Source organism: Lissotriton helveticus, chromosome 6, assembly GCF_964261635.1.
Source record: "Lissotriton helveticus chromosome 6, aLisHel1.1, whole genome shotgun sequence".
NCBI lineage: Eukaryota > Metazoa > Chordata > Amphibia > Caudata > Salamandridae > Lissotriton > Lissotriton helveticus.
In genome coordinates, this window is record NC_136067.1 from 1,506,617,026 (window position 1) to 1,506,635,585 (window position 18,560).

Below are 18,560 nucleotides of genomic sequence, written 5' to 3' on the forward strand. Positions count from 1 at the left end.
CTTATGACCAGCAATATGAGTGGGTTCTTGATCAATTGTTGGAGGTCAAAGCTTTGAAGGTTATCTAATAATGTTTCTGTATTTTTATCATCCCGACATTCTAGAATAAAATTAAAATCATGTAGAATGGTCAATACAGGTTTCCATAAAGTCGAAGAAAGACTGTATGAAATTCTCTTTTGTGTCTGGAGGATGATATATCAAAAGACAGTTATGGTGTAAGGTTTTTGAGTTTTTAGCGCAAAGACCAGAACCTCTGAATTAAGGTGAGGAACAGGCTTAACTATGGCTTTAATCAGGTTACAATGAATTATTGCTAGACCACCTCCTCTTCTGTGTGGCCTGTCATGTCGAACAACCTCATATCCTTCTGGCAGACAAGGTATGAAGTATGTGTCCGATGCCTCGTCAGCCCATGTTTCCGTTAGAAATGTGATATTCATGCCCCATTGTTCTAGTAGCTCTGCAAACTCTACAGTATGTTTTATCCGGGAGCATGTATTGAGAAGCATGCACTTGATTTCATAATTACTATCTTAGGGCTGTATCTTGATCTGGGATGGAGTATTCATTATTATATAATTTTCTTATGGGCCGGAGAGATTGCCAGTGTGAAATGACAATTATTGCATTTAAAAGAGGTTCCTTATCTGTTAACATCAATGTGAGTAAATGTATTGGTCTTACCTTGTTTGTTCATTTTCAACAAGGCTTCTCTGGTATACGATTGGCATGAAACTATACCAGGGTTTCTGGCGCTCGCTGCTGTACCGCCACGGATAGGCGTGGATGGGCACAGACAGGCTTGACATTGGTGCACATTCGGCATGCTGGCAGTGCACTCGCCAGTGCGTCCGCTGTATGGACGTGCTCTCAACTGAATTAGGCAGCCCTCCATTAAAGGGGTTGTGTCTTGAGTGCCAGAGTGAGGTGTAGGCTAAAAACTTATGGCAACTTTAAAAAGGGCTTTGAACTGGGGTTCAGCAACCCCCGCAGCTCACACAAGCTCCCTTGTGAGAGACTGCGACTGGTAACAGAAGTGAAAGGAAAGGAATAGTGAAAATTGTAATAAAAAAACAAGTAAAACTGGGAGCTATGCTCCCTTCTAATAATGCGCCCGAACTAGCTAGGAGTAAGGCACCTCCCAAATGTCATTGAGTGCCCTCAAACTGGCTGAATGCTCGGTGCTCAGCAGGAGCTCAGTGGACGCAGTCTCACCTGAGTTGAGCAGCCCTCCATTAAAGGGGGTGTGTCCTAAGCTCCAGGGTGAAGTACAAGCTAAAAACTTGTGGCAAAATTAAAAAAGGCTTTGAACTGGGTTCCAGCCACCCCAGCAACTCTCACAAGCTCCATTGTGAGAGGCTGCGTCCTGATAACAGAAATCAAAGGAAAGGAATAGAGAAAATGTACATAAAAAACAAGTAAAACTACTCCCTTCTAAAATGGCGCCCAAACTAGGTAGGAGTCAGGCACCTTCCAAATGGCATTGAGTGCCTCCAAGGGAAAAAATGGGCTGAATGCTTGGTGCTCAGGAGGAGCTGAGCTTTGCTGACTACACTGATATAGGACATTCCAAAGAAGAAAATAACGTCTAAAAGCATTTTTAATGTTAAGCCACCTTTTAAAGTGTATTGGCTTTAACATGTGATTCCTTACACACAAAGAAATATCCTGGGGAGGGAACTAGAGGCTGCAGGCTCTATGATGAGCTGGCCTTCCAATTTGCTATGCGCATGCGGTAGAAGCTACCCTAAAGTTGTAGTTACTTATATTGTGTTACTGTGTCCCTACAACTACTCTATAATAGGAGTATTGGACACATCAACAATTGTGAAGGCCTGTCCTCACCCACCACCATGTTTCATGTTTCATCATAGGCAGCCCTCGCTCTCTAAAAACATGGTTTAATAGAGATCAGGCCTACACCTGAATGCAGGGAGGCACTTCTAATCATTGGAGAGGGGGGCTGTGAAAATAGTGAATTAAAAACCATTGCAGTACCCTAAAACACCTTTAATAGTAGGGCGTATTACTTGGTATAAAATGCTGGAATGTGGGTATTAAGGGAGCTCCCTCCCCAGGATATTTCCAGGGGTGTTTGTGTGTAAGAAACTTTAGGGTAGCTTCTACAGTGTTTACATATTTAACACATGATTGTCACAGAAAATAAGCTTGGCATACAGCCTTTGTTTTAATTTATCATAATAAACTGAATGAATCTGTGGCATCAGACATAGCTGTTCCTAATGAGACATTAAGGCCTATACTCTAGCAATGGTTCATCACCGTAAACAATCCAGGCCTTCCATATTGAGCATAAATGCCACAAATATTGCCATAAAAGTAGAAATATGTACCAATTTCCAGTTGGAAAAAAAACTATTTAGAACCCCTTCTAAGTAGGCATCAAATGGATTCTCAAAGTGAAATGTTCGACCCCAATGGTCAGTGAGGTAAACAACGAATGTATGACGTTACAACGAATTCCGTTGCAACGCATGCCTTTACCACGCATGCATTACAACGGAATTCGTTTACCACTCATAACATTTTCCTCGATTGGTGGCGTGGTGACGTCATACGTCGTTAAGAGAAAACGGAAGTTTTTTTCCGATTTCTCTTAAACGACGTGACTTCAGGTGAGTTTTTTCCTTTACCACATATACCTTTACTACAAACCTCGTAGTAAAGGTATGCGTGGTAAAGGGTTTCGTGGTAACCACGCATGCGTTGTACTGCATGCGTGGTTAACGATTTCGTGGAAACGGCTTAGTTGTAATGGCCGTTTCCCGTAAACAACACCATACCCCATCTCCTTTTACTGTAAGCTAAGAGAATCTCTCCTTTGCAATACCGGTCTACAGGTTTTATTGCAGTGCAACAATAATCCGTCCTTTAAGGCCTATCAACTTTGACATATGTTCAGAAAATAGATAAGTGAGACCTACTGATTTCGTCATACCTTTTTGTCATACAGAGAGTAAATATATGGGAAAGGACATAATCTATAATTGGCTTCTCAACATAAAAATCTAATTTCTACTCTATCGAGCACAAGCTTTGTCACAAAGCTACCGTTGATAAACAGTAAGAAAAGTGACAAATATGTACAAATTACAGGTAGCAATACATTACTCAACCCCGCTTAAATGTGATAACAAGAATTCTCGAAACACAAATCTACATCTAGGGATTGTCAGAGCAACAAAGACTTACCAGTCGAAATCTTCAATAATTGTAAACAAAAAACCTTGCTAATGGATGAGGAATCTTCCACAGAAAATACAGTCAAAGTTTTGCAAACAAAGTAAGGTTTACAAATCAATTCAAGCTGACTTTCAGGAACCACAAAAAAGACTAGCACATTTAAACCAACTCATCCGAAATAGCATACTTGTAAATAGGAAATAATAAGGCATCTATTTGAACTCCTGCTATATATATAAGAGAAAATGGCAGATATTATACTAAGGCTGTTAGCACAGTTGATATATACATAAATTTCAAGACATTTCCATAATTTCATTATTATGACTGAAGTTTCCAAATAAAAACTTGAAACGTATTCTTACGAATGTCTTTAATACTATAACATTCATATACGTTGAAAGACATTGCACTAAACTGAACAGGCCAAAGTTCTATACCAAAAGAATAAACTTCAGGTTGTGGTAAATTCGACTCCGTGAAAGTTGTTCTAGGGGCAGATGTATCATCCCCATCATTTGCGATTCCCAAATAGCGATTTTTAAGGAATATCTATTTGGGAATTGCAAATTGGGATGTATGTAGAAATTCGCTATTTTTTTAGCGATTTCTTAAAATTCCTTAATTGCGATTAGCAAATTGCTAATCGCAATTAAGGAATAATTTCCCATTCATTTCTACGGCCAGGAGGCCCATAGGAATGAATGTGAAATTATTCTCAATTTGCGATTCGTAATTTGCTAATCACAAATTGAGAATAATTTCAAGGGTGTCTTAAGGACACCCTGCTGCACCCCCCTGAAATTGACATGTGTGCGCATATGGCGCACATACATGCCCTAAGGGCATGTATGAGCATCACATGGCACTTTTAGAATTTTCAAAAAGTGCATTTTTAAAAGAATTCGCAAATTACCACCAACTACAAGTTGGTGGTAATTTGCAATTTCTTAGCCAAAATTCGCTAAAATGAAATGTTTTATACATAGCATTTAAGAAATCGCAATTTGCGATTTCTTAAATGCTTGCGCAATGTTAAGGAATCCCAAAATTTTCGATTCCTTAATATTGGAAACTTTTTGCATGATACATCTAATTTCCCGTTTTTCTTGTCGCAAACTCTGCTATTTTGTGAATCGCAGCGTTTGCGACAAGAAAAAAGCTTGATACATCTACCCCCTGGGGCGGAGTACTGCGACCCACTGGAAGTATGAGAGCCACATTTATCTGTTTATTGCCCACTTTCTAATGTTACCTTGAGGTTAAACCACCCGAGTTGTCTATTAACCGACTGTAAATCTAATGTTGGAGAAAATCGAGGCACCAAGACCACTCTGGGTGACAAAATGAGGAAATGGCTGAATGTGAAAAACAATGTACATAGAGATACATTATTGGAGTTTACTGGACCTGTACTTGGCATTTGATTATGTGGACCATAGCAAAAGAGTTGGCCCCTGAGCCACATCTAGTGGCTGAAGCATGGATCCTTAGGTTCATAGTTGGCAAGCACTTGAAAATCAAAACCTTTAATCCCGGCCCCCTGATACACCTTCATAATAATATTGTTGTCCAGTGATTTACATTTTTGATTTGGGGTTTTGGATCATTAGAGAAGTGATTTAGTTTGGGTAGACCTTGCTGATGTAGGGCCAAATTTTTCTGGATGCCATTTTTTAGAATGGCGGATGTGCTGTAGTGATGATGTAATAATTAACTCAGGAACCATGAGACCAATATCCATTGTTTGGTGTCAAAACATAGACTTTGGGGGCATTGCCGGACTAGGAACTCAACTGGCCCCGGGGGGGGGGGGGGGGGGAGTTTGCTACTGAGAAGTGTCAAGCACTGCCGCTTTTGTCACAGGGGCGAAATTGCAGCACTGCTGCAAAACCAGCCCCCAGTAACAGCTGGCCTGCACTCTTCCGACTCACCGTACCGGGATAATACCTGTGCCCCCCATGGCCAATCTGGCCCTATTTGGGGGCCAAGTAGTCTTATAAAGACAGGAAATAACTCCACAGAGCAACACTTTCTCCATTTTCCAAAATGTCAGCTATAATAGAGGAAGAAGAGACATAGATAGAAATGAAACAAATGAAAAAGGTGATCTGAATATGAACAAATAATTACGTTTATCATTCCTGTTTTAGACACATCTTCATAATTCACTATATTTATATGTTTCAGCAATCACTCGTGGTACATTTACAGAATGTTGAACATTTGAAAAGAGCATATCGACAGGAACATCTTTTTGTAGTACTGGTTTTGCAAGTACATGTACGTGTAAGTTCTGTGGGTAGAAGCTTTAGACATTTTGTAGGTTTTAGCACCACAACAATATCTGCCCAACCAAATTCACAAGGATATTTCTCTATATATGCATGACCCAAAATATTTACACATTTTTGCTAAAGTAGAACAGTCTTTTAATGTGTCCACACACAAGTTCAGCAGGTAAAGCTCTAAACTTTACTCCAATTTTGCTCATATTGTCATCACCCATAAGAATATGTGCCTTGATGAGAGCACTAGGCCTCTCTGTGTCGATTTTCTTGTACAGAAAATGAAGCAGGATTAAGTGTCTTTTCTCACCTGTTCCATAACGTATCCATAACTCTGACAATCTCTGATTTATGAACATTGCAACAAGTCTAAGCTGCACAATAATAACATCTGTGTCATTTGACAGTACAAGGACTCAATTGGAACCATTTCGAACAGCTGACTCAACATTTAACACAACACAAAGATCAGCTTCCTCCAATTTGCTGTTAAATTCTTGTACAATATGGCTCATAACTTTTTAATATATCTCTGCAGGCACCAACTCCTCATTAACAATCATTCCACTTGCAATAATTGCAAATTCAGTGTTCACTGAAGCATCAGCAATCTTTTGGTGAGTTCACATTTCCTAGTTCATCTTGTTCGATGTTGACCAGTGTTAGAAATGGGGGTCTCTAGTTGTCAGAGGTAGGTACCTTTGTCCAAGTAGTGATCCTTCTTCCTAGTCAGGGTAAGGGGATACACTTCTAAACTAACCCCATGTGGCTGTTTGAACAGAATACACATCCCAAGTCCCTGTCACTCCAAAGCCAGACAGTCAATACACATCCTAGCAGAGGTACACTGGAAGGTTAAGCAATAAAATACCTACTTTCTAAAAGGAGAAACCTTGCGGAGGGTGCCCAGTTACAAGTCTGGGGAATCAAAATACCTTTATACCAACAACCGGGCTATCCTGATCCTCTTATACCCAACAGACCAGTAGACTCAGACTATACACATCCCAGGACCGTCCAATCAGTCTTCAAAGGGGGGTGGAGCACAGACATGCATCCATTGGAGAGAAAAGACAGAATGACGAACCCCCACAGGACGACTGGACTTGGCTAGTTAGAACAATAAACTCACATGGAGAGAGCACTTGACTTAGCCCCACCAAACCCCCGAGGGCGGCCCGAACCTTCGAATACGTTCATGGAAGGTAAATGGTCTGGGAAACAAGGTTTTGGACACAGAATTTCTCTCCTATATCCAAGGCTTCGACTTAATTCTAATGCAGGAGACGTGGCTGGAAGAACCTCAGCACTTACTTGGCTACAAAACCTATCACCTCCCAGCAACCAAAGGAGACAAATTTGGCCACCTATCTACTCCTCAATTAGCACCATAAGGGGGACAAGAGAAGTTGACTCCATTCTAACCACAACAAATGGGCTTCAAATTCTTCTATTGGGTATAGAGGAAGACAATGTTAAACAACAAATTATAGTACTAAATGTTTATATTCATCCAAGAGATGAAGCCAGAGGAGATAAAATGGTGGGCACGGAAATAACAAAGTTACTCTCATACTGGCCCGGGATTTCAATATGCATTAAATAGGACCACAATCGAGAGATAAGGAGCTGGAGGAACAACTTACGGTGGGGAAGATTCCCATCTAGATACAGGGCAAAAAGATAAATCTGTCAGCCCAGTCTAGGAACTTTAGAAGTATATGGAGCACTTAAGCCTTGTAGTACTAAATGGTCACTTCCCGAGAGATCAACCGCCTGTGGCAACTTATCACAAAGCCATGACAAGCTCTACAATAGATTACAAGCCGGTTTCTCTACAATTGTTCAGCAGGATCTCTAGTTTCAGTATTGGAGCAAAAGAACATCAGCCCCAGGAAATTTCGATGCGTTTCAAGGAGTGGCCTTTGATCTTCCCAGTGGAGGATCCTGCCACTATTTACACCGTGAATCTCAGAAGGCTCAATTGCAAAGCCATCCAACCTGACAAACTGCAAATCATAGCCAAGTCAATCTGGGAAAATCAAGCAGAGGTACATAGTAATGCGAATGCCCGCTGGGAAACAAGGACTAAACAACTAAGGGAACAATTTGCCAAAAGATCAGGGGGCCCTGTATCAGAAAGACGACCACCCAACACACAGATTGTAAGATCCCAATCTGGAAACCAACTCAACCACCCACCAATCTCGAATATACCAAACCTGAATGCCCTCAATAAAGATATAAACAAAACTTCACGAAAGCTAAGACAAAGGGGAAATGAAACTACTCTACAAAAAACTCTTACACAGTTAACCCCTTTACGGCGGTGATAATTTTGCCGCAGTGCGGTAGTTCTATTGTGTGGGTGGGGCCGCGTCGGCCAACAGACGTGCGCAGCACTACCAAGGTAGTGCTCGCGACGGCCGTTGGTCGACGGCAGCAAGGAAGGGGTTAAAGGCAACAAAGAAGAAAATGATCTGGCAAGCCAAAAGGGCAGCAGGAGATACTTTGTGGGCTAAGCTCTTGCTTGATGCAAAGACAAATGAAAGTGCAAAATGTTGGCAAACAATAAATAACGTAGGTGATACCTACATGCAGGGCATCAATTCTCACCTAAATTTGGGCAGGCCATCTTCTGGAACAGTTCAACGCAAAAGGGGAAAGCCCTGTTACAGCACATCCAGGGTCAGGACAGCCAGACAAGCTGAGCCCCCATAGAAACACCAGAAGGAGGTCAATAAGAGATCTGCATTTCACGATTTTGCAGATTAAAAACTGAGTAGCTAAAGGTAGGCCAGAGCGGGCACCTGGCACCAATGGCATCCCCCCTATTATTGTTTAAAACTGATCCAAATTGCTGGGCGCCTGCATTATTACCAGTGTTTAATTCCATACAATAGCTCTAATTAAGGGCTTACTATCTTTGACCTGAGATTGGCTCTTTTTGTGCGCAAAAATCTTTTTGTTATCACCCAGATAACTACTGGACAGTGGAAAGGCCACACACCTTAAGTATAACTATCATAAAAAATGGATACAAACCTGATAAATGAAACTTTTAATTTTGCGACTTTTAAATATAAATGCAACTTTTAAATTTATGTTGTTTTTATTTATCACATGTTTTGGATTATGGATTGACTAAACTTCATTTTTTATGAAATAGACAGTCAGAGGAAGGCACATTCCCCCATACGTTTTTCCTTTTATTGTTTGCATAAATTATGAAATTGTAGTGCATCTTCTTCATAAACTCTTGACTTGAGCAAGTTCCCTTTGTAAAGGTTTTTATTAACTTATACAATATAATTTACTTACTTACTTTCTACTTTCTAAAAGTGGTGTTTTCAAACGCTGAGTGTAAAAATAACCCTCACAAAAAGATGCATCTTAACATTCTGAGTTCAGGCATACTGAACGTTATTTTCCTATCTTGTTTCCCTGGGAAGGTGTGCTTATAGGATGTTATAAGCAAATTCTATCCTATGGGACAGATAGCCTTACAATTGTGAATTTTCTTTTGCAGTATTTCACTATTAGGACATGGCACACACATCAGGGTATGTCCTACCTTTCACATACACTGCACCCTGCCCACAGGGGTACCTTGGGCCTACCTTAGGGTTGACTCACATGTAAGAAAAGGGAAGGTCTGGCAAGTGGGTGCACTTGCTAATTCGACATGACAGTTCCAAACTGTGCACAGATACTGCAGTGGCAGATCTGAGTTACATTTACAGGCTACTTATATGGGTGGCACAATCAGTGCTACAGGCCCACTAGCATCATTTGATATATAGGCCCTGTGCACACACACTACACTATACTAAGGACTGACAAGTAAATAAAATAAGCCAGTTATGGAAACACTGATCTAGAACAATAATGTACAAAGGGAGCACTTGCACTTTGGCACTGAACAGCAGTGACAAAGTGCCCAAAGCTTCTATACCAGCAAAAACAAAGTCCAACACACAGCAAAAACACAGGAGGTAAAGGTAAAAATACAGTGAAACCTACGCCAATGATGCCAGGTCTAACAACCAGAATTTATCAAGTTGCACAGGTATAGGTGTCGAATTTTTGATGCAGGCACGGTCAATTATTTGACTAGTAGACATTCATCTGATTCTCTCATATTCTTTGACATATAGTTCAAAATAACCATCAAAGACAATGTGCAGTTCGTGCAAGGTGCACACAGACTTTGATATCTGTAGAACAGTCTGAACGACTGCGCCAAAGTTTTGCATGGACAAATTCTTGACCATTCGCAATAGTGACATAAAGTTCACAACTACAGCAATTTTCAATGAGGACACCTTTTCAAATTGAAATTCTTCAGGTGAAATTTTTTTTTGAGCTCTTGTCCGTGTTTGTGCTTCACTGGTTTGGTTGCAGCATCTCCATCAAATAAAGCGTCTGTTGAAAGAAGATCATGCTACAGAATGTTCTTGATGAATCACCCCATTCTTTAACTACATCCATCTCTCTATGTGCTTGTTGTTTTTTGTAACCTGTTTTTAAGTGGGTGGTTGGACAAAACTCTTACTAAGGCATTTAAAGTGTGGAAGTTTAGATTTAGTGATTATGTCAAAAAGGGTTTTCTCTTCCCATACAAATCTCTTCTGCTTCAGTTCTGCATATAGTTTTGATTCACGTTCTAGGACATCTAATAGATGGGTCTTTATATCATTATCCACATATTGTTTGGTCACGAAGTTGTGTAGTCACACAGGCTCAGTCATATCAAAGGGGTTTCCTTGCTGTTGCTGCATGAAAAGAAGAGGGCTGCAATATGTTCATTAAAACATTCCCCTCTCCTTCCCACAAGTCCATAGCGGGGAACGCTTTCACAATAGCCCATTAATTCTGAATTTGTCATCACTCTGAAAACATTGCAAATAGAAAGGACTTCATTGTAAACTAGCTGCCATTGAGACACATATTCACTTTTACGTGTCTGACCAACAATTCCCTTAGAGTGTTTTTCTGATCTCTGGATTGTCTGTTTCAATTTTATATCTGGAGCCACAGCATTCAATCTTCCCTCTCTGTCTTTCACCACAAAATGTCTTTGGATGAATTGTCTGTAGAGGTATGATTTTAACACCTCTGGTTTCTTCATTCTTTCCAAATCCCAGGATACAGATCTCTGGTAGTTTATGAAATCAAATTCACGAAACACAGTAATCAGTGACTCCGCAGTCTTTATGTGCAGTTTCCAATCAGCTTCCCAATCAGCATGTATCACGTTTTTCACTAGACCTTTCATATGTAAAACATTGCCCCAGCACTTGCAAAGTTCTGATTTTTCTTCACATTCATTGATAAACTCAATGATCTTGGTTTTCAGGATTTCTGAATTTTAACTGAGTGTATTGAACATTGCCTGGCTTTGCCCTATGCCTTTTGAAAGAAGTGCACCCTGTGCCTTGTTCACTTCTGATATAAGATGTGCAAAACCTAATTTGTTATTCTTGTTGCAGAAAGCATTCCAACACAATGTTTCTTCAGCCTCAGATATGATGAGCATACCTTGTAAGGAACTCACATAATGAGTTCCACTCATACTGACTGGATATTTTTGCTTACACAGATTTCAGCCTCAATAAATGCAGCGTCTGAGCCACATTAACTGCGATAAGTTCTTGCGCGCTGCAACATAACTTTTGTCATTTGGGAAACAATAAAGCTCACCAATTTCTACTGGATTGCTCAGAAACATAACAGCTACACTACGGTAAACATCTTCATCGCAGAAAATTGGCAGGATAGTCTGGTCTTCAAGCTGAGCCTGCACATTTTGGAAATTGTTTGAGCTGTGTATACTGTTTTGTAGTCTGTGACTGGAGGTGGTATTACTGGTAAAAACCCAACCTTCTTCAGTGGTACAATATGCTGGAAGATTTGAGCATGAATTCCAGCGGTTGTATGGCATTACAACGCGGGCTTTTACCCCGCGTGCCATTACAACACTGTTTTTACAAAGCAAGTCGTTACAACTACTTGCGCTGTAAGAGCTGGATAGTGGAATAGTTTAATTTTCTATTCCAACTCCAGCCCAGGTTACAGTAGGGAAGGTGTTGGAATAGAAAATTAAACTATTCCCTATCCAACAGCGCCCTCCAGCGCAAGTCGTTATAACAACTTGCATTGTAAGATCAGCGTTGTAATAGCAGCGCGGGGTAATGCCTGCGTTGTTATGGCTGTTTCCCAATTCCAGCACTCAGAGGAACTGGATTTTCTTCATCCTTCAGTCTGCACCGAATAAGCGATTTGATAAATTCAGTTAAATCCGCTTTGTGGACGGCAGCATCAGGTAGAAGAAGATTCATGTCCTCAGCCGCTATGAAACTTTGTTCTGGTAGATTGTGACATGTTGATGCCTTGTACTGATTTTGCACATGTTGGCCAGGCAGTTGGAGTAAATGTTTGCAGCTTTATTTTTATTTCCGGTACAAAAGGGGGTGGTAATGGACGGAGCATCTGAACCAATCAAACACTCATACCCAGTCAAAAGATCTGGGTTTGATCCATCACCGTTCTTTAGCCCACTCTTCCACCCCAGTTCAGATATGGCTATATGCATATCAGTCTGACCCTGTGCCTCATGGGAACAGTTCAGCCCGAACTGCCAAGCCATGCCTTTCCTGGACCGGAAACAAGCCTCCGAGGACCGGTTTCTGGCATTACAGCCGTCTTCAGCCCGGCTTGCTTGAATCCAGTGGCAAAGTGAGCAAGGGACTCACGTCTGAGCATACCCTGCCACACTTATGGTGGCCAAAGCGGTACAAAAGGGGGTGGTGATGGACGGAGCATCTGAACCAATCATTCACTCACACCCAGTCAAAAGATCAGGGTTTGATCCATCACCGTTCTTTAGCCCACTCTGCCACCCCAGTTCAGACATGGCTATATGCAAATCAGTCTGACCCTGTGCCTCATGGGAACAGTCCAGCCCGAACTGCCAAGCCATGCCTTCCCTGGACCGGAAACAAGCTTCCAAGGACCGGTTTCTGGCATTACAGCCGTCTTCAGCTCGGCTTGCTTGAATCCAGTGGCAAAGTGAGCAAGGGACTCACGTCTAAGCATACCCTGCCACACTTATGGTGGCCAAAGCGGTACAAAAGGGGGTGGTGATGGACGGGGCATCTGAACCAATCAAACACTCACACCCAGTCAAAAGATCTGGGTTTGATCCATCACCGTTCTTTAGCCCACTCTGGCACCCCAGTTCAGACATGGCTATATGCAAATCAGTCTGACCCTGTGCCTCATGGGAACAGTCCAGCCCGAACTGCCAAGCCATGCCTTCCCTGGACCGGAAACAAGCTTCCGAGGACCGGTTTCTGGCATTACAGCCGTCTTCAGCCCGGCTTGCTTGAATCCAGTGGCAAAGTGAGCAAGGGACTCACGTCTGAGCATACCCTGCCACACTTATGGTGGCCAAAGCGGTACAAAAGGGGGTGGTGATGGACGGAGCATCTGAACCAATCAAACACACACACCCAGTCAAAAGATCTGGGTTTGATCCATCACCGTTCTTTAGCCCACTCTGCCACCCCTCTGTCATTTGAGATGTCATCAGTGATGTCATGAGTGATGTCACTGACCATGTCATGAGTGATGTAATATGTGACGTCATCAGCAGTGCATTGCACGTGCAAGTTATAGTGAGTCCAACTAACTATAACGTGGGAATTTCAATGGTTTTATGCGAGTAAAATTTCCACCTAACTATAACTGGTGTGAAACCTATGGTTTTATCAGTGAAATTAACAGGTTTTTTAAATGCTAATTCCTAACTATAACTGGTGTGAAACCTATGGTTTTTTCAGTGAATATATATATATATATATATATATATATAAAATTTCTATGGCAAAATGAAACCCCTCATTTTGTTCCTTTTCAAATTAAATGTATTAAGTGTTACCACTTTATTCCAATCAAGATGACTTCAGGTGTGCCATACTTTTGTCATAAGTAAGACTGTTAGCGTTCTAGTTGTTCTTTAGAACACTCTGGGACATTCTGTCATTGGGCTATAGTTGGGCTACATGTGGCTGATATTTGGGCTACATTTGGGCTCTTTTGTCTCTGTTGGCCATCTTGGGAGACTGCATATCAGAATTTGTTTTAATGAAATATAAGAGGATTTGAGAAGTCACTCAAATGTGCCCTAATTTTTCTTTCTTCAGCACTAATCATAATTTCTATGGCAAAATGAACCCCCTCATTTTGTTCCTTTGCAAATTAAATGTTTTAAGTGTTAACACTTTATTCCAATCAAGATGACTTCAGGTGTGCCATACTTTTGTCATAAATAAGACTGTTAGCACTCTAGTTGTTCTTTAGAACATTCTGGGACATTCTGTCATTGGGCTATAGTTGGGCTACATCTGGCTGATATTTGGGCTACATTTGTTTTTTTTGTCTCTGGTGGCCATCTTTGGGCTACATTGGGCTACATTTGGGCTCTAACATATATATAGCCCAATGTAGCCCAATATATATTTTTTCAAAGTTAATTTTCGTAAAAACCACTGGAGCATATATCTTGAGACATAGCAAAGGCACATCGGGGTACCAGTCCCTACAATTTTGCCAAGTTTGGTGGAAATCCATTCAGCCGTTCGGGCTAAAAGTGAGTTCAACCGCCCTATGGAAATTAACATGGGGAAAACACGTTTTGGGACCCCCTTTTATCTCGGCCCCCGCTTGACGGATCCCCCCGAAACTTTCAGGGAAGGAGCAGAGCGCAGCGTGGCAAAGTTAAGGACAATTACAGGCAGATCCCTCATTCGGCGCCAAAGTTATTCCCAATAGAATGTTGCGGATTTCCTATGGAAAACGATCCTAACTATAATTACCTACTGGCGGTCGTACACAACATAACATTGAATACAGATAAACAAACGCACAGGGGACGCTCACCACCGCTTCACCACAACTAAACTGGAAGGAATGACTCTCACCGACACAAAGTATTATAACAGAGACACTACATGCATGGCAATATGAGGGCACTTAGTCCCACAAACATCGATCATCCTTGATCTTTAACATAATGCATTTATGTAGAAACTACTGATACACAACACTGTACACTACAAAAAAATGTTTTAAAAAAATGCACCTTGGGTGAATGATATGAATTTAACTACAATGCCCATAATGCAATGTGTGTCAAATGTGTATATAATACAAAAGTGAAGAGGGACTCACTGTTTGAAAATGTGCCGTGATCAAGAACGCTACGTTCGAAACGCCTAGGCGATCACAGTTGTGAAATAAAACGCTGTTAAAGATTCCCTGAGTGGAGTGCCATCAATTTCGAATTTCGAATTTGTGTGTGGATATTGAAACGGGATACTGCCTTGATCCCGACGATGGCACCAGCTCCTGAGTGCTCCCCCTGCGACGAGGCAATTTGCGAGGTTATATATATATATATATATATATATATATATATATATATATATATATATATATATATATATATACATATATATGAAACCAAATGCAGTCTCCCACATCACCGCAATCGCGAATGCAGAGACCACGCAAATCCAGCGTATTTCTTTGGCACAAAGATTTTATTCAAATAGAGCCACTAAATCCGACGCGTTTCGGGCATCCACCCTTGCTCACATATATATGATCCAGGATATGTTTAAGCATTGTTCCAGCTTAAGACAGTCAGCAAGAACTTCCCGGTCAAAAGACGTTTCGCACTTAGGGGCCGATTACGATCACGGAAGGCCCATTACCGCCAGCCATGCGGTGGTGGTCCTTCTGCAATCGGACAGCGAGATTCCCCCCACCACATTACAAAGGCAGAGGGAATGACACTCGGACCGTGGCAGACACAAAGACCCACCACGGGTTGGGGGAGGTGTGGGTACTCTTGGGGGTTACCCATGGTACACCCCTGCATTTCACAGCACTACGTGGTAGGCACCGTGTGGTGCCTGCAACATAGTGCTGTGAAATGCACAACATGGCATTTTGACATTGCGGCGGGTGCTGCTGTCAGCAGCCCCCGCCGCAATGTTAAAATGAAGGATCCATCTGCCACGATGGTGGTCGCATCCTGATCAGGTGTGCGAGACCACCGCATGCATGGCAGACGGTCCCGGTTTACACCAGTCAGTCTGCCATCGTAATGACCCTCTTAGTCCAGATCTTGAACCATAATAAAAGTGGTTGCAATTTAATAATATTATTATTATACCCTAGTCCAGTTTTAGAATGACAAATATAACTGCCAGTAGAGTTTGACAATGTCAGCAATCTTTTAACAAACCATTGTCAGCCCTCTACAACTCAGGTTTGTTGCTAAATTCCAAGACACCAGTGACATAAGTTGCATTTGTGCAGGACTTTACCTTATATATTGAAATAAGCTCTCTGATAGGCTTGTGGCCTAACCTGTTTGCAAAGCTAAAGACTGCCTCTGAGGTTCTTGCAAGAGCAGCAGCTCTGGTAATTTTCAGTGGGCCCCAGGTAAGTTTATCATCAAACAATATCCCTAGTTATGGATACGAAGGAACAGTGAAAACATTTTTTATTGTTGGCCCTGAAGGTGGTATATTTCTTCTTCCGAGAGCCAAAAACTAGTATGTGGGTTTTTGCATGATTGACTGTCAGATTCAAATTGATCATAAAAGCACAGAATTGGGTAAGCAGTCGCTGCAGGCCAAATGCGGTTCTATCTATTTAGACTGTGTCATCGGTGTACATCAATGCCAGAACGCTCTGGGTACCCACTCACGGGCAATCACAATTAAGGTTCAATAATTACTCATCCTGGCAGTTGACATATAAAGAAAAGAGAATGAGTGCCAAGACATAGCCCTGGCATACACCGGTAGCAAGTTAAAAGGTTTCAGATTTCTCCAGGGGCCATACCTCACAATACCAATCTCAAAAGGTTTACAATATTCACCTCTACCTCTAGCTCTGTCATGACACTCAGAGCTTAGATCTATTAACTGAGCCAAATGCTGAACTCAAACCCATAAATGCTAAATACACCTTTCCTTTCTTGGACACTGTATACTTGTTTATTATAAGATATAAATTAAGTCACTGCTCTACTGTCCCGAGACTGATACAAAACCCAAAATAAAGCTTTGAGAGCACATTGAGTTTGCTTGCACTGGTTTGTAAGCACTCCAACTGAATCCTGACCATTATTTTAGCTGTTGAATTTATCAGTGATATTGGACAATAGCACTGCAGGTTCCTCTTGAAGCCTTTTTAGAAAAGCATTAGAAATGCAATAGGTATTGCATTCTTTTGAGTTAGAGCTATTGGCATAGCTCATCAGCTACCAGACAGAAATTCCCACTTTGCAGGTGCCGAACAGAGCATTGCTCCATTAAAGGGACTGAAAGCCTAAAATGATGTTGATAGCCTACAAAATAAAACAGCAGATCAGGATGACCAGGAGGTGCCGGGGACGTATTGGGATGGCCAACGCAAACAAATAATGTGTGAAATCGCCTGGGCGTGACCCAAGCATGCAAAGGCAGGAGAATCAGACCCAATGCTCCCAAAAAATTGGTATTTCTAAATGGCACTACAACGAACAAATGGCAATTCATGGGCATGACAAAAGACGATAGAGGAGATAACAGATGTCTTGCAAACAGAGCATGCGCGCTGCCTAGGATCGACCTAAAAAAAGGAACAATAATCGCATGCAACAAAGGCTTGGGGGGACACATTATTAAAAAGCCTTTAAGACGTTAGTCAGAAAGGAAGCTCACAAAGGCATATTTACCTTAAATAGGTCAGCTGGGATCCCATCTGGCCCACAGGATTTTCCTGCAAGGCATCTTCTGATTGTGTCTATCACAACACTCAGTTCAAGTTCTAGTCCTTTGAGTGGAGTGGGAAAAGACAATGATGAAGAAGAAAAAGCTGGAGAAGCACTAGATAACATTGCCACTATCTCAGCTGGAATTAAACATTCCATAGAAGTAGGGCCTGAATATGACTGAGTAATATGAGTGACCCAGACTTCTGGTAAAATCACTGTGTCAAGCACAGACTCCTGGGCTTTCTCAAAAGATTTGTGTTTCACCATCTGCCAAAAGGTTTTACTATCTTTAAAGTCCCTGGCCTGTCCAAAGGTGTGATAAGCTTCCATTCTAATTATCTTTTTACAGGCCCTTTAAACTTTCCTAAAAACCTTCCTGCTATTACTCATCCACTCTAAATTCCTAGGGACTTCTTTGAGTGCTACCAGCAGCTGATTATGAGCCTTTATGCAGTTGGAGTCAAACCATTTAACTTGCTTCCTATAACTGAATCAAATTATGACCTTGAGCATATCAATTATCGTGCCACAGATTCTATCACAGCTATTAATTAGCTCAGGCCCTCCTCCCCCGATATTGATATTGTCACCAAGGCACAGCAAAAGAACTCATTCTAAATGTAGCTGCTCATCGACTTCTTGGCCTCAGATGGTCTTATCACATATGACCAACCTTCCGCAACTTGCCTTGCTCTCTTTTAATAGATGAACTTATTATAAGATTCCCTGTGTTGAGAGTGAATCGAGGTGGTACTCCGATATTTTTACAAATTGCATGACCTACCATCGTGGGTGAACCCTAAGCTATGCTTAGGCTTTCTGTTAAAGGTTTGGTGCAGTCCTATTTTCTGTGTGGATGATAGGTCCCTTTACATGGTAGTTATGATTCCTCAATCACTTAAACTCATCTATTTTTAGAATGGAAGTAGTCTACACTCATTGTTGCAGCTACTAATCTCAGGTGTAATGTCCATATGGGTTTTTGCTTTCAGTGTTCTTTATGAACTCCAAATACACGTTGGGGGTAAGTTTAGAAAAGCTTGTGCTGGTACTACAAGACTCAAAGCAAATGTAGTACCATGCAAGGCCTCATGCTACCATTGGCAAATCTGCCCCGATAAGGATGTCAACTTCTTACAAGGCTTAGTGAATAGAATAGTAGTTAGTGAAAATTTACTTTCATGGGTTCAGTTTTAGGTCTCATTACAGGTAGATTTAGCAGTCTGGGA